Source organism: Pongo pygmaeus, chromosome 22 (genome assembly GCF_028885625.2).
Source record: "Pongo pygmaeus isolate AG05252 chromosome 22, NHGRI_mPonPyg2-v2.0_pri, whole genome shotgun sequence".
Taxonomy (NCBI): domain Eukaryota; kingdom Metazoa; phylum Chordata; class Mammalia; order Primates; family Hominidae; genus Pongo; species Pongo pygmaeus.
The window spans coordinates 41,849,125-41,865,779 of NC_072395.2; the positions used below are offsets into that span (position 1 = coordinate 41,849,125).

At 41.4% G+C, this 16,655-nt stretch overlaps 1 protein-coding gene across 1 annotated transcript in view; it reads right to left on the reverse strand.

Annotated features, from left to right (window-relative positions):
* Positions 1-13,695, reverse strand: part of CCT8 (chaperonin containing TCP1 subunit 8) — a 43,216-nt gene extending 29,521 nt beyond the window's left edge. The window contains exon 1 of the mRNA XM_063659832.1: positions 13,554-13,695. The gene's annotated coding sequence lies outside the window, so the exon portion shown is untranslated. The remainder of the gene's footprint in view (positions 1-13,553) is intronic.
* Between the last annotated feature and the right edge of the window lie 2,960 nt (positions 13,696-16,655).

A 16,655-nucleotide genomic window follows, 5' to 3' on the forward strand; every position in this document is an offset into this window, starting at 1 on the left:
ATTTGTTAAGGTGCTGATTGAAACTCTGGGACACCAGTTCTTTCCCTTAATACAAAACCAATTTTGAGCCAAGTCATTTAAGACCTTTTGAAAACTGATTCTAAAATAGCATGTGATATCCCGCGGAAAAAATAAACCATGATTTAGTAAACTAAATGATCCGTGGAGTAAGGACTGCTTTATATGGTGTTCTTAGAGAAAGAGCAGGCACAGAGGATAAAATGTGGCCAGGAAAAATCATTGGCACATCTATGTGAGTTCCAGCTTGAAATGAACTTCTCGAGGTTCATGGCCCCGTAAGTGTTTGCTGCCCACCAGCTCTGGAAAATGGGTGGAAGGATTCCCACCCAGCTTGGAAAACAGAAAGTCCGCTTACCTGATGATGCTCTAGGGGAAATTAAGGAATGCTGGTGTTACTTCATAGTGACCACAGCATTGAGTATTACTCCTTCAGATTCATTTTGCTGTGGGCTGGTCAACATTTCACTTCAGTGATGAGCAGTGCTGGCCTAAGATTTTACTTAAATTTCATTGATAATAAAGCTGATGGTGAGAATGATAATGATGACAAGAAATATAGTAAAGCCTGCTCCACAATAACGAGAATTTGGCCAGGTGGTGATTGGCGATAGACTCCTATCCTCTGCTAAGGCCCTGTTTTTTCTTCATTAATCTTGCAATAACTTGACCCTGAGTTTTAAAATAATAAATATTTTGGACTTCACATATTGTATGTTAGGGTTTTATCATATATCAACAATGATTATGATGACGTCCCCCTTTCCTGAGTGTTCACTCTGCACGTTGTGCTGAGTGCTTTATGCGTGTTATCTCAGTCTTCACGACCATCCTGATGAAAGTCCTCCAATGCCTTTGAACTGTACTTAAAATAAAAACCAAACTCTAAACCAGTTCCTCTAAGGAGTGGCATGATCTAGCTCCTGCCTACTTCATGTCCTGCGTCTTCCACTTGCTCTGCCCCAGCCACACTACCTTCTTTTTGTTCCTGTGACATGCCACACTCATTCTCTCTGTTGGACTTTTTCACCAGCTTTTCCTTCTGCCTGGACCTCTCTTCTCCCAGACCTTAGTGTGGTTGACCCTCCTTCAGGTCCCAGATTAAATCTCATCTCCCCAGAGAGGGTGTCCTTGACAACTCTGTCTTCAGGAACTTCCCCAATATTCCTTTTACATCACCCTATTTTATTTTTATCCTAAAAGCTAATACTCCCTAAACATTTTCACATTAATTAATTTTAAAAGCTCTCTATCTCTGCCAATTTGGATGTAATCTTCCTGAGAGTTTGGACCAAATATGTTCTTTAATTATGTTTCCAGTTCTCAGAACAGTGCTTGGCACATGTCAAGTATTCAATAAATGAATGAACCCCAGTTTTTGGATGAAGAAGCTAAAGAACAGAGAGGTTAAGCTATGTCTTAGGTCATATATCTCCTAAATGGTTTATGCAGGATTTAACTGTAAATCTAATGCTCATTTTCTTTTTCTTTTTTTTTTTGAGACAGAGTCTTGTTCTGTCTCCTAGGCTGAAGTGCAGTGGCGCGATCTCCGCTCACTGCAAGCTCCGCCTCCAGGGTTCAAACGATTCTCCTGCCTCAGCCTCCCAAGTAGCTGGGACCGCAGGTGCCCACCACCACAACCGGCTAATTTTTTGTATTTTTAGTAGAGACAGGGTTTCACTGAGTTAGCCAGGATGGTTTCCATCTCCTGACCTCGTGATCCGCCCACCTCGGCCTCCCAAAGTGCTGGGATTACAGGTGTGGGCCACCGTGCCCGGTCATGCTCATTTTCTTAATGATCATGCTATACAACACTGTGAGATTTCTGTACATCACACCTGGAATCACATAAAGATTATAGCTTAAAACTAAACTTGGCTTCCCAAAGAGGAAATTCCAATTGTATTTTAATCTACTCACTAAGTGAGTAAGAGCTTCTTCGTTGAACCACTGTGCATTAGATAGGGACCATATTTCTCAAAAGCTCCAAATTGTATGTCTCTGCACTCAAGAGAGAGCAGAGCTGCAAAAACGTTTCACTTATGTTCTCATAACTCTGATCAAGATAGATGTTTTTTTTTTTTCAGCATTTTAACTATGAGAGGTGAAGCTTTAATAGGCACACAATTTAGGCTGTTGTATATATTCTGGATCAAAAAGTTTAAATGTAACCATAAGAAAAAGCAAATAATAAATGCTATCACCTTTTGTTGTGTTTTCCTGCAAGTGTTTATTTTAAAATATATAATCTGACGAAAACACAAGTTTACAGATTGCATTACATTTTCGCACTGTTTTGAATTATGTGTAAGAAATAAATATAATTTCTGGGTTATTCCAAATTCCCTTTCATAAGCTCTCCTTAAGTTATTTTACACACTGCAAAGTTTAATTTAACCACGCTAGTTTTGTTTAATAGGTTAAAAGGAATTAAATTGGTCTTAAATTACACTGTGAATAATAAAAATGCTAATAGGAAATATATTCCATAACACTAGTGCTGTATTTCTTAAAGCTATTGAAGCCCGGTTATCATTACAGTCAGTCTTAACCTACAGATGCCCAATCTATGAAATGAGTGTTGGTGACACACGAAAGTGTGCGTGCGTGTGTGTGTGTTGAAGAAAGCAGAGAGAGTCCACCTTTTGGGCGCTGCTTTCACTGATGATGATATTAATTTTTCTTTGTTCTCCAGTTCAGAAATCTTGGGGTGTGACTGTACCTGTGAGTTAGCTTCCTTGTTTTGCACTAAAGAGCGCTAACAAGATACTGGCCACGCGTGGTGGTTCATGCCTGTAATCCCAGCACTTTGGGAGGCCGAGGTGGGTGGATCATTAGGTCAGGAGTTCGAGACCAGCCTGACCAACATGGTGAAACCCCATCTCTACTAAAAATACAAAAATTAGCCGGATGTGGTGGTGCACGCCTGTAGTCCCAGCTACCTGGGAGGCTGAGGCAGGAGAATCACTTGTACCCAGGAGGCAGAGGTTACAGTGAGCCGAGATTGCACCACTGTATTCCAGCCTGGTGACAGAGCGAGACTCCGTCTCAAAAAAAAAAAAAAAAAAAAAAAGACACTGGTCCTGGGGTTGTCTGGCATGGATCTCCCAGACGTAACCATCATCTCTGAATCAAGAAACTGGGGGAAGACTGCTCATACCACCTGGAGAAAGAAGGATAATCTTCTGAGAGCCCAAGATGGGCCTTACATTTGTCTTTTTCCATAAAAATACTGTTATATATTAGTGTTTTATAAAGTAAAAATAATGATGTTATTATTATCTATCTCACATACATTATAGGTTAATATGTATTTGTGCCCTTGTGAACTGGCCCAGAAAAAATGAGAAAAAGATTTCTCATTCCAAGCAACCAAAATATAAACTGCCTTTGGGAAGGTAACCCTTTCTTAAGTTAGGGGCTGCTTATAATCACATACTTGACACCATTAAGTTTGTGGCTGGTGATGTTTGTGGCCTTGTTATTTCTTTACTTTGTCTGCCAGATTGGATTTAGAAACGTGAATGAAGCATTAACCTCATAAAGAAACTGTACCGAAATAAACAGCATAAATCTCTAGGCTGAGTTTGGCCTTTTGCCCTCTGTCTTTATATAGGATTTCCAAACAAGATGTGTCTAAGCTGTTCAAGAGTGAAAGCAAGAAAAAAGAGGAAGGAAGAAAGGAAGAAAGGGAGGAAGGGAGGGAAGAAGGAAGGAGGGAAAGATGAGAGGGAGGGAGGGAGGAAGGGAAAAAAGGAGAAAGGAAGGGAGTAAGGAGAATAAGAAAGAAGAAGGAAAGACAGGAAGGAGGGAAAGAAGGCAGGAGGGAAGGAAAAAAGAATTGATATAACCTAATAATTTTGATACTATTCGACCCATTTCCTTGCCTTTATTTTCACCATTATTGAATCAGTGATGACAGCAGTAGATGCAGTAATGTGAAATGTAACTCATCCATTCATTTATTCATTCTGCAGTATTTTTTACAGAACTTTGCTGTTTAATATTTCTATATCACTAAGTAGCCTGCAGAGGGTGCACTTTCCTTATTTTTATGTCTTTCCATCCACTTATGACCAAAAGAGGACACATTTTATAAGATTAAAAGAGATTATTCAATGAAAGAGATGAGGAAGGCACAACTTCTCTTTTCTTTCTTCTACCAAATGTTACAAAATGAAATACGTAAAAGGCATAGGGAATGCAATCTCTATTAGCTTCTTTGTTTTTTTTTTTGTTTTGTTTTGTTTTGTTTTTGGAGACAGAGTCTCACTCTGTCGCCCAGGCTGGAATGCAGTGGTGCAATCTCGGCTCACTGCAAGCTCCGCCTTCCGGGTTCACGCCATTCTCCTGCCTCAGCCTCCCGAGTAGCTGGGACTACAGACACCCCCACCACGCCCAGCTAATTTTTTGTATTTTTAGTAGAGATGGGGTTTCACTGTGTTAGCCAGGACGGTCTCGATCTCCTGACCTCGTGATCCGCCTGCCTTGGCCTCCCAAAGTGCTGGGATTACAGGCGTGAGCCACCGCGCCCAGCAGCTTCTTTGTTAATAGAAAAATCAATTTTAGTGACTTTCTTTGCATGAAGCCAGGATCATCAAGCCTGTGGCCTTCCTCACTTTTTTTTTTTTTTTTAAATTGCTACATCCCCGGGACTTCGTTTTTTCTCTTGCTCTTTGTGTATGTGTGTTCTTATTTTTCCTCTCTACACTGCATTGGTCAATAGAAATATAATGCAAGCCATATATGTAATTTAAAATTGCTTAATAGTCACATTAAAAAACTAAAAAGGAGGTAAAATTCATTTTAAAATATTTTATTTACTCCAACTTACCAATTTTATCATTTCAACATATAATCAGTATAAACATATTATTGAATATTTTACTTTTTTTGGTACCAAATCTTTGAAATCTACTGTGAATTTTGTATTTACAGCACATCTCAGCTTGAACTGGTCACATTTTAAGCTATGAATAGCCACATGGTACCAGTGGCTACTGTACTGGACAACACATCTATATACCTTCCTTTTTCATTCACAGTTTCTCCATCCCTAACCAAACTAGCAGAAAACAGTGTATTACAAAATGGTGCTGTTTACTCAGAAAATCTTTATGACTAATTATCCACCAATTTGAATCATGCAGGAAACATGAGAAATGGCCTGTGTTCCTTCTAAGAGACTGTCGTTTACAGTTTTGAGATTTTAAAAAATAGAATGTTTTTAGCCAGTTGATTTTTAAGTCACTCTAGTTCCCTCCATCACAAAATGAGCTATAGCTCTTAATAAAAGTCCTTCAATTTTATTTTCCTGAGTGTACATTTTCTTTTCTTTTTTTCTTTTTTATTTTTTCAATACAGCCCCTTGCTCTGTCATCCAGGCTGGAATGCAGTGGTGGAATCATGGCTCACTACAGCCCTGACCTCCTGGGCCCAGGTAATTGTCCCACCTCAGCCTCTCAAGTAGCTGGGACCACAGGCGTGCACCACCACATCCAGCTAAGTTTTTCTTTCTTTTTTTTTTTCATAGAGATGGAGTGTCGCTATTTTGCCCAGGTTGATCTCGAACACCTGGCTTCAAGCAGCCCTCCTGCTTTGGCTTCTTGAAGTGCTTGGATTACAGGTATGAACCACTGCACCTGGCCTGTCCATTCTCAAATACATGATAGTAACTCCCATCTACTGAGTGCTTCCTGTGTACCAGGTACTATGTATTAATTGTTTATACATATAATTCCATTTAATATTCACAAAAGTCCTTTTGAGTTGGATACTGTTGTTATCACCTTTGTTTTAAAGATGAAGAAACTGAGCATGGGGAGGGCTAGGTGAGTTGTCTAACATAATCCAGCTAGAATACTGCAGAGCTGGGATTGCAAGCTGGGCCTGCATGACTCCAAATCCTGCCTTCTGTAATTTTATGCATGGTGTCTCCCAAGTGGGGAGTATATTAAATGCAAATTTAAGATGTTGGTAAAGGGTAGGATTGTAGAAGTGGTAGAAATCCTAGAGTTCTTATAATCAGCTGTCTTTGTTTTTATAAGAAAAATCTGAGGCAGAGCGAGGCTGAGTGGTTTCTCTGTTGAAAATCCAGGACTAGAATCCAGGATTCTGAGTCCAAGCCCAGTGCTCTTTCCCCTGATGAGAAACGTTTCCAGATTTAAACTCCAGTTTATAGGACCATTAACAACCCTCTCTAAAGAGGAGGCAAGAGGTTTCAAGTTCTTCTCAGGGAAAAAAAGAACTGACATCAAAAGGTCTGTGTGGGGTCATTTGTCTCATCATGACTTTGATTTGGCCTTGATCTTTATTTAGTATTTCAGTTTTATGCTCTGCAACAAGTTTGGCCATGTTGGAGGACCATCCAAAGGTCAGCAAGTTGGCTACTGGCGATTGGATGCTCACTCTGAAGCCAAAGTCTATTACTGTGCCCGTGGAAATCCCCATCTCCCCTCTGGGTGAGTATTCCATTCACTTTCTGGAAGTCTCAGGCTCTGAAGGCTTTTTACACACTGCACCATGGGAGCCTAAGGCTGGTTGGGCAGCACCTCATTCTGCAGGGATCTGGGTCAGAGAAGGATAGTGGCTCTACGATGTGCTGGGTGTTCTTCTATCTCCTTCAGTCAATGTGCTAGGATTGTGATTTCACTTTCTCACCAGGCAGGGGCTGCAGTTTACAGGAGAAAGACTATTCCTGAGTTTCTTCGATTGTGCTGTTTTTTTACTCCTCTTAACTGATTACAAATTTCTCCAACATCTCTGACTCAGGCTCACTATGACTTTTTTGTTTTTGTTTTTGAGAAGGAGTCTCTCTCTGTCACTCAGGCTGGAGTGCAGTGGCACGATCTCAGCTCACTGCAACCTCCACCTCCTGGGTTCAAGCAGTTCTCCTGCCTCAGCCTCCTGAGTAGCTGGGATTACAGGCATGTACCACCACGCCCAGCTAAGTTTTGTATTTTTAGTAGAGATGGGGTTTCACCATGTTGGCCAGGCTAGACTCAAACTCCTGACTTCAAGTTATCCGCCCGCCTCGTCCTCCCAAATTGCTGGGATTACAGGCGTAAGCCCTTGCACCCAGCTGACTATCATAAGACTTCTATTTCCAAATAATAGCTCATATAATAACTTGTGTAAATATCTATAGATAGGCTTCCCTTATTTTGGATGCACAATCCATTTTTCATATTGAATAATCTGTTAAGAGTATCCCTACAACTATTATTTCTCAGCTAATACTGAATTTTTTCCAAGAGCAATAATATTGTTAAAGACTAGAAATAACCCCTCCATAGCTCATTTAATAAGGTAATTCTCTTTATTTATGAAAAAGAAAGACCTAGGTTTTTTTGTTTGTTTGTTTGTTTGTTTTTGTTTTTATTTTTGTTTTGAGATGGAGTCTCGCTGTGTTGCCCAGGCTGGAGTGCAGTGGCGTGATCTCGGCTCACTGTAAGCTGCGCCTCCCGGGTTCACGCCATTCCCCTGCCTCAGCCTCCCCAGTAGCTGGGACTGCAGGCACCCGCCACCACGCCCGGCTAATTTTTTGTATTTTTTTTTAGTAGAGACGGGGCTTCACTGTGTTGGCCAGGATGGTCTCAATCTCCTGACCTCGCGATCCACCCGCCTTGGCCTCCCAAAGTGCTGGGATTACAGGTGTGAGCCACCGTGCCCGGCCGAGAAGGACCTAGGTTTAAGTTCCGTCTCTGCCACTTAGCAGGCAGTAACCTTGGTCATATCAAGTAACTTGTATGAATCTCAATTTCCTTACCACTAAGATGAGAATGATGATAATTACCCTCCTTCTAGGATTACTGTGGGGAGCAAATGACCTATATGTGAAAGTGCTTTGTAAACTGTTAAGTGTTTAAAGGTTAGTTTATGTCACATTGTCATGTATCTGTGAATATCATTTTTGTAAGTTTATATGTTATGCTTTAGGCTTGGACCAATCTAGGTCATAGTAATTACTCTAGGGCAATGGTTCTCAACTGGGGGCAATTTTTCCCCCAGGGGATATTTGGCAATGGCTGGAGATATTTTGGGGTGTCACAACCAGGGATATGGTACAAGAATCTAGTAGCTAGAGGCCAGAGGCTTGTCTAAACATCCCACAATCCACAGAAAAGCTTCCCCCAACAACAATTATCTGGCCCCAAATGTCCATAGTGCTGAATTTGAGAAACTCTGCTAGATAGCAGTGGGTTCTCAAATGTCAGCATCTGTCAGAGTCACCCGGGGGAAGTATCGAAACACAGATGGCTGGACTCCTTCCCGACATTTTCTGATTCAGAAAGTATAGGGTGGGGCCCAAGTATTTGAATTTTTAGGAAGTTCCCAGGTGATGCTAATGTTGCTGGTCCAGACATTGCTCTTTGAGAACCATTTCTGAAGAGAAATTCTTCAATATGCATGGGTCGCTTTGATAGACTACTTTGCTTAGCCTACTGAGCAAAGTAGTATCTTATTAAATGGTGCAAAATTTGTATCAACTAGTTGAGAAGTTTGACTCTAGGCCAAAATCCTTTGTGTGATCTATGTGTGATTTGAGATAATGACAAGGCAAGCTCCATGGAAGGAAGAAGCTGCCCTTCCCACACAAGACTCGGTGCACAGCCAGTGCCTTACGGTTTCCTCTAGGGAGTTGCATTCAAGGATTCATGCTGGTATCTTTCTTCTCACACCTGTAATCCCAGCACTTTGGGAGGCCGAAGCGGGAGCATTGCTTGAGCCCAGGAGTTCAAGACCAGCCTGGGCAACATGGCAAAACCCCATCTCTACCAAAAATACAAAAAAATTAGCCAGGCATGGTGGCATGCATCTGCAGTCCCAGCTACTTGGGAGGCTGATGTGGGAGGATGGTTTCAGCCTGGGAGGCGGAGGTTGCAGTGAGCTGAGATTGCGCCACTGCACTCCAGCCTGGGTGATAGAGCCAGATCCTGTCTCAAAAATGAAAGGGAATGGAAGGGGAGGGGAAGGGAGCAGAGGAGAGGGGAGGGTAGGGGAAGGGAAGGTTAGGCTCATTCATTTAAAAAAAAAAAAAAAAAAGATTCTGTTCTACCACCCCACCCCCACACCCCCGCACCCGCATGTATGCCTAGCCCAGGTGTCTCTATTCAGAGGCTGTCTGTTGGGGGCCTTGGCTGAGGCACTTTCCTCCACTTGGACTCCGCGCCTTTCTACTCCTAGCCCTTTCCCGTTTCCCAGCCTGTGGGCTGTAAAAAGAGGCAGGAGCCTTTTGTGTGGGGCAGGGGCTCATTTTTCTTGTCTGTTCTCCGTGTCATCCGATCCTCACCTAGAGCTGTTCCATGGGGATAAGGGGAATGTGGGGGAGCTGGAGCCGTCCTCTTTTGCCTCTTGCCCGCACTGTTGTAGAAGAAAATAAAGGTCTGATTGTTACTCTCAGTTTGGCTCATTGAATTAATTGACCACCTCAACATCTGATTCCTCAAAAGCCGGTATTAAATATTTTCCTTCACCTGTGGTCTCCCAGCTTATGTGCTGTGAATACAAATGTTATGGTACAAAAACATCTGCTGTGACCGACTATTCCAGAGCAGTGGTTGAGAACTGTACATGGTATTATCTGGGGATCTTGTTAAAATGTTTCTAATTCTATAGGTTCTGGGATGGGGCTTGAGATTCTGCATATCTGAAAAGCTCCTGGAGGGATATTGATTTTACTGGTCCAGGGACCACACTTTGAGTAGCAAGACTAAAGTGTCAAGGAATTAACAATTTCATTAAAAGAATTAGAATTAATATACAGAGAAACACAAAACAATTAGGGCAATGCCACTTGATAGTATCAGCTGTTTCTAAGAGGAAAAATGAGGTGATTTTGAAACAGTGGTACTTAACTCTGGCTGCAACTGAGAAGCTTATTATTTATTTTCTGCATGAAAAAATGTTTTTAGAAGTAAGTGTTTATAGTGAGAAGTAGGCTGGATTAGGAGTTGAAAGTCACATTTTCAGCCTGGTAATTGGCCTTCTGAGCTGTGGGATCTTAGGAAATTTAGTGTCTACCAGCTTAGTTCTGCTAGGAAGTAGGGTTGAAAATGTACACTGAGTTTTGAAAATATATTGACGATACACATAGAAAACACCATTCATTTACTTGTTCATTCAAAATATTCCTTAGGTGCGTACTTTGGGCCAAGCACTATTCTAGGTGCTGGGGAATATATCAGTGAATAAGACAGATGCAGTTCCCTGATCTCACAAAGCTCAGAGTCTAGTGGTAAAGAGAAACATCAAAGAGGCAATAATAATAATAACTAGGGTGAGGTTGATGATAGGGAAAGCACAAAGTGCACAAAGAGTTTATAGTAGGTGAATGACCTACATCTAAAAGTCAGGTAGGACCTCCTTAAGACAGTGATGTTTAAGCTGAGATCTGAAGGCAATGGCTCCAGGCAGAGGGATGATATATTCCAAGGCCCAGGGATGAAAGAGCACAGTGACCAGATTGTGTTCAAGTATGGCTGAGCAGAGAGTGAAGGGGAGCATGGCTATGAGTTTGGAGAGGCACTATATTCAACAGGACACATTTGATTACAGATGCCAGAAGCCAACTCATAGAAGCTTATGTATAAAAGAGAAATTGTTGGTTTACTGAACTGGGAAGTCCATTGGGTGGAGCTGGCCTCAGGCAGAGAAATGAAATCGTCCGATCTATCTCTTTGCTCTCTTCCTCTCTTCTACTTCCCTCCATGTGCTGCTCTTATTCTTCCCCATTTCAGGAGCGCTTCCTTCATATGGTTGGGAAATGACAGAGTATGATTACAGATAGCTCAAAGTGTACAGCAACCCAGTTTAGCAACTGAAAAGAAATAGGAGGTCACCTTTCTTTCAGAATGCATGTAAAATCTCGGCTAAGAACTCTGATAGGAACTTGGAAGAGCACTATGTTTAATCCTAGGCTAACGATTGTGGCTGGGGGATGAGAGGAGTATTGTGATTGGCTATCCCACCAAAATCACAAGTAGGGGTAAGGGATACTACCTTAGTGGGAAAGGAGTTTCAGTTATCAGGAAAAGAGGGACACATAATACTGGGCAGACAGAACCCAAAAATATTCACTCAGAGTATCTAGTAGGACTTTGGAGGGAGTATGCATACTATAGTAATCATGGTTTTTCCTAACTGCAGCATAGATGGTAAGTTTAGTTTTGAAGAAACTGATTAAGTATCTATAAACTATAGGGTAGTAGATAGATATTTAGAACTTATTATCCAAAGAAAAATAACAGAGAGGAAGAAGAGAGAAAAAGGCTTTTATAAATCAAAAATATTACTATTGTTCATGAAACATAGGAGGTAGAACAAAATTAAAATTTATTTTAAATTTTATTATTGCCACTGCAATTCCCCTTACGTCAACCTTGATATACCTTTTAAATATTTAAGGTGTAATGATTACTTCAGTTCTTAGGCTAATAGTCAGATTTGCTACATAGTCTCCTTTACAAGTTTTTTTTTTTATTAGTCATTTCTCCTGTAGACATTATGGTCAAATAACACGATATGTAGTTATCATAGCAATTGATTTCACATAAATTAAGCCAAGGAGCAACATGATGAAAACATGCAAAGATATAATTTATATGATGTTTTTAACTGGTCAAAAATGGCTTACTGATTAATGTTATAATATTGGGATTAATAGAAGTAGAAAGAATGTTGATTTCTACCCCCCGCACCCAGATTTTAGCTCAATTAACATAAACTGGTTGAACAGTTAAGGTTGGACTACATCATAAAAAATGTATGTGGGGACAAACTGTACATTCTATAAACTGTTGTGTCTGTATAATTTGAAGGAATTATAGGGAAAAAATCTAGGTTGTCTATTACCTAGATTTGCGCTGTCTAGTATGATAGCTATATAACTTTGAATTAATTATAATTAAATAAAATAAAAAATTTAGTTTCTTGGTCATACTAGCCATACTTCAAGTGCCAAGGGGCACATGAGGCTCATGTCTACCATACTGGACAATAACCATCTAGGACATTTCCATCATCACAAAAAGTTCTGTTGGAGAGCACCAATCTACACAGCACCAGTGAGTCAGTTCCCTTTCTTTGGAATGAAATAAGCTAAATAAAATTTTTAAGAGGGATTTTTCTCTCCGTGTGCTCCACAGTAAGTATTGTCAACTCTGTGTTTAAGATGCATCCCAAATCTACCCACTTCTCTTTTTTTCTACTGTTACTCTCTGAGCCTGAGCCATTTTTATCTCCCATCTGGACATCTTCAATAGTCTCCTGACTCACCCCTCTATTTCCATTCTTTCAGTTTATATATGGTCTCCATGGAGCAGCTGGAATGATTTTTAAAAAACATGTACTGGTTTTAAATTTCTTTAGAAAAAAAGGAATGTGAAAGAAGGACACAATATTTTCTGAATTTCCATTATTTGTGCCACTGTGCACCATTCTTTCAAGGAAACGATCTTCTTTAATCTTTACAATAATAAAGGAAAAGGGAGGTATTATAATTCCTTTTTGCAAAGGTGGAAATTAAGACTCAGGGCAAATAACTAGCCTGTGTTCACCTAGCTAGTAAGTGGCAAACCCTTTGAAGAAATGAATGGATGATTTAAACAGCCAAGTCCTAAGCTTTCGACTAGACTACCTCGACAAACATTATTAAGCACTGAAGGAGGTTTGTTATTGGGCTTCTTTCTTTTGAGGAAGAGAGAAATCATTTGTATCTTTCTCTACCTTATCTGCTCATTTATCTGGACTTTGCCTCCTCAGTTATGAGTATAGCAGTCCCCTCAGGGTGAAGTTGAAGGTCTCTATTCTTTTAATTCTCAGAGATGCCAAAGTGGCAGGTACAGTTTTGACCCCATATGGAAAGGGCCTCCTCCCAACCAAGTTGGGCTTGCTCTTCCACGATTCAGGGCAGTGGTTCACTCATTTTTAGGTCTGAGGCACAGTTTAAAATACTAGCTTTCTTTTCTTTTCTTTTCTTTTTTTTTTTTGAGACAGGGCCTGCTCTTTCGCCCAGGCTGGAGTTCAGTGGTGTAATCACGGCTCACGGCAGCTTTGACTTTCTGGGCTCAAGCAATCCTCCCACCCCAACTTCCCAAGTAGCTGGGACTACATGTGTGCACCACTGTACCCAGCTAATTGATTTTTTTTTTTTTTTTTTTTTTTTTAGAGATGGGATCTTGCCATGTTGCCCAAGCTGATCTTGAACTTCCGGGTTCAAGCCATTTTCCTACTTGGTCTCCCAAAGTGCTGAGATTATAGGCATGAGCCACTGCGCCCAGCTAAAATACTAGTGTTTGAAGGCATTTAAAGGAGTTGAAAGATTCAAAACAGCTCACACACAAAAAGCCAGCATAATAATAACAAATTATAATAAAATAAAACATCTCAATATATATAAGTACAGCCACGGTTATCATGGTTGTTATTACGCCCTTCCCCTGCTTTGTTCCACATGTTCCATCTGCCTGGCCTCACTGTATTTAAGAGTCTGTGTACTGAGTTGTAGCAAAAGTATGTTGTATTCCTTTTATTACCTTTATTGCAGCTGGAAGGATCTCTGTGAAGATATTGCAACTTAACAGTTGGTCAGAGCAGGTTAGAAACCTCTTCTTCCTTTCCTCTTAAGAAACAGATCTCCATCTTCCTGTGACAGACTAATTAAAAAAAAAACGGTGGCGGGGGGCGGGCACGGTGGCTCACGCCTGTAATCCCAGCACTTTGGGAGGCCGAGATGGGCAGATCACGAGGTCAGGAGATCGACACCATCCTGGCTAACGCGGTGAAACCCCGTCTCTACTAAAAATACAAAAAATTAGCCGGGTGTGGTGGCGGGTGCCTGTAGTCCCAGCTACGCAGGCGGCTGAGGCAGGAGAATGGCGTGAACCCGGGAGGCGGAGCTTGCAGTGAGCCGAGATCGCGCCACCGCACTCTAGCCTGGGCGACAGAGCGAGACTCCGTCTTAAAAAAAAAAAAAAAAAGGAAATGGATCTCCTCCTCCCACCTTTGTTCTCTGAGTGGCAGCCCCAGAATGAATAGGAAGCTGTCAGCATCAGCCACGTATGCCCTGGAGAGTCACAAGCCTCACTGGTTTTCGGCATGGTCGCATTTCTTCATCTCAATTGAGTAATCTTCAAACCCTTGTTTCCCCACTCCACATTTCTTAGTATAAATATCATTTCAGTTCACTTCTTGGGCTAAAGCAGAGGAGGGGTATGAAATTTTAGAAAAATAGACATGAATACTTTGTTTCAGTCCTTAATTTTACTGATGAGGAAACTGACTACTAAGAGGTTGCAGTAACTTGCCCAAAGTCATACAGCTAGTTAGAGTGTGGATTTCAGAGCCACACTGGGTTTAACTTCCAGTACTGTCATTTACTAGCTGTTTTGAATTTGGGAAAGTCATGTAAATATTCCGAGTCTCCGTTTTCTCTGTAAAATGAAGATGATAATAGTTAGATCATAGAGTTGTTGGTTATTGCAATCTATTGCGCATCACCTGGAAAAGTGTAGTAGTTATCTATTACGGTGTTACAGATAGCCCCAACATTAGCAGCTTAAAACAGCAAACCTTTTTTTTTTTTTTTTTTGCGGGGGGAGACGGAGTCTCTCACTCTTGTCACCCAGGCTGGAGTGCAGTGGTGCGATCTTAGCTCACTGCAAGCTACACCTCCCGGGTTCCCACCATTATCCTGCCTCAGCCTCCCGAGTAGCTGGCCCGCCACCATGCCTGGCTAATTTTTTGTATTTTTAGTAGAGACAGGGTTTCACCACGTTAGCCAGGATGATGTCGATCTCCTGACCTCGTGATCTGCCCATCTTGGCCTCCCAAAGTGCTGGGATTACAGGCGTGAGCCACTGTGCCCGGCCGCAAACATTTTTTATCTTTACGATTTCTGTGGGTCAGCAATCTGGGTGTGGATTAGCTGGATACCTCAGGCTCAGGATCTACTACAAAGCTGCATGATAGGTCATGCAAAATGCCATTTACATGGGTGTGAAAAGCAGGAGGTGGAATCATTGGGGACCATTTTCCAGGCTGTCTAGCACAGAGTATCTGCTTCATAATGATTGATTTGGGATTAGATGCTGGGTCAAGTGATAATGTCACCCACACAGATTATTGGATCAATGTTCACCTGAAGGCTGTGTTCTCAGCCTGGTCTTGTTTAACATGTTTGTTTTGTTTTGTTTTTTTGAGACGGAGTCTCGCTCTGTCACCCAGGCTGGTGTGCAGTGGTGCCATCTCTGCTCACTGCAAGCTCCACCTCCCGGATTCAACCATTCTCCTGCCTCAGCCTCCTGAGTAGCTGGGACTACAGGCGCCCGCCACCACACCCAGCTAATTTTTTGTATTTTTAGTAGAGACGGGGTTTCACTGTGTTAGCCAGGATGGTCTCGATCTCCTGACCTCATGATCTGCCTGCCTTGGCCTCCCAAAGTGCTGGGATTACAGGCTTGAGGCATCGTGCCTGGCCACATTTAACATTTTTATCAGTGACTTAGATGATGATATAAAACAATAGTCTCTAATTTTTCTTGATTATGTATCAGTAAAAACTTGTAAGTGTTCACTTCAAATATATATATTTATTTATAAGTTAACACATATGCCAGTATTAATCTATTAACTAATAGTGACTTACTTTCATTCTTTCTTTAGATTTAAAAAGTTACAAATAGAAGTTCCATTATTTTTTCACCTGAATCCCAAAGGATTCTTATGTACTCTCTGGGTGTGCAAAACACACCAACAGAGAAAGCGACTGAGAGATGGAGAATGTGGTGAATGTCACAGTCAGGATCTAAAGAAAGTACCAAGATTGGGGCTAAATCATGTAAACAATCAACATCCCGGGGCACTGCTGGCACATGAATCACATTGTGGGGATCCTTGCAGAGGTGCCCTCTTTGAGCAGAAGAAAGACAAAGATTATCTCCTTTTGGGAACAGAGTGTGGTGAACTGAATGCAGGTTGGATTTCAGTCACTTCTCATCTGTGCCTCTTCTTGTGCATTGCACAAAAGGTACAACAATCCATGGCAGACCTGTGGCTTCTCATTATCAAAGAGGCCGTTCTTGGAATTTCAAGTCAGTTGACTTAACTGAGGCTCAAGAAACAGAAAAATTAAGTATATGGTGGAAACAAGCCTCAGAAATAAGGCTAAATCTCAGCTTTTTAAGACATAGATCACACGTTTGGCCAAGACATCAAGATTGACTTGTCTCTCTCTCTTTTTTTTTTTTTTTTTAGAGACAGGGTCTCACTATGTTGCCCAGGCTGGTTTGGAACTCCTGAGCTCGAGAGATCCTCCTTCCTCAGCCTCTCGAAGTGCTGGGATTACAGGTGTGAGCCACTGTGCCTGGCTGAAATTGAATTGATTCTATGACCTTCTTGTTTTCATCTTTTTAGCTCCAGAAGTGGGGAGACTAAGTTCCCTTTTTAAAAGTGTGGACTGGATAAATGACTCAATTCTAAAGAATAAAATATGACAGAATATGTATAATTAGGTCATAAAATGCCTCATGGCTTCTTTCTTATTCTTTCTTGGATTATGGACTCTGGGGGAAGCTGCCATGTGGTGAGGGCACTCAAGCAGCCCTATAGAGGGGTCCATGTAATGAGGAACTCAGGTC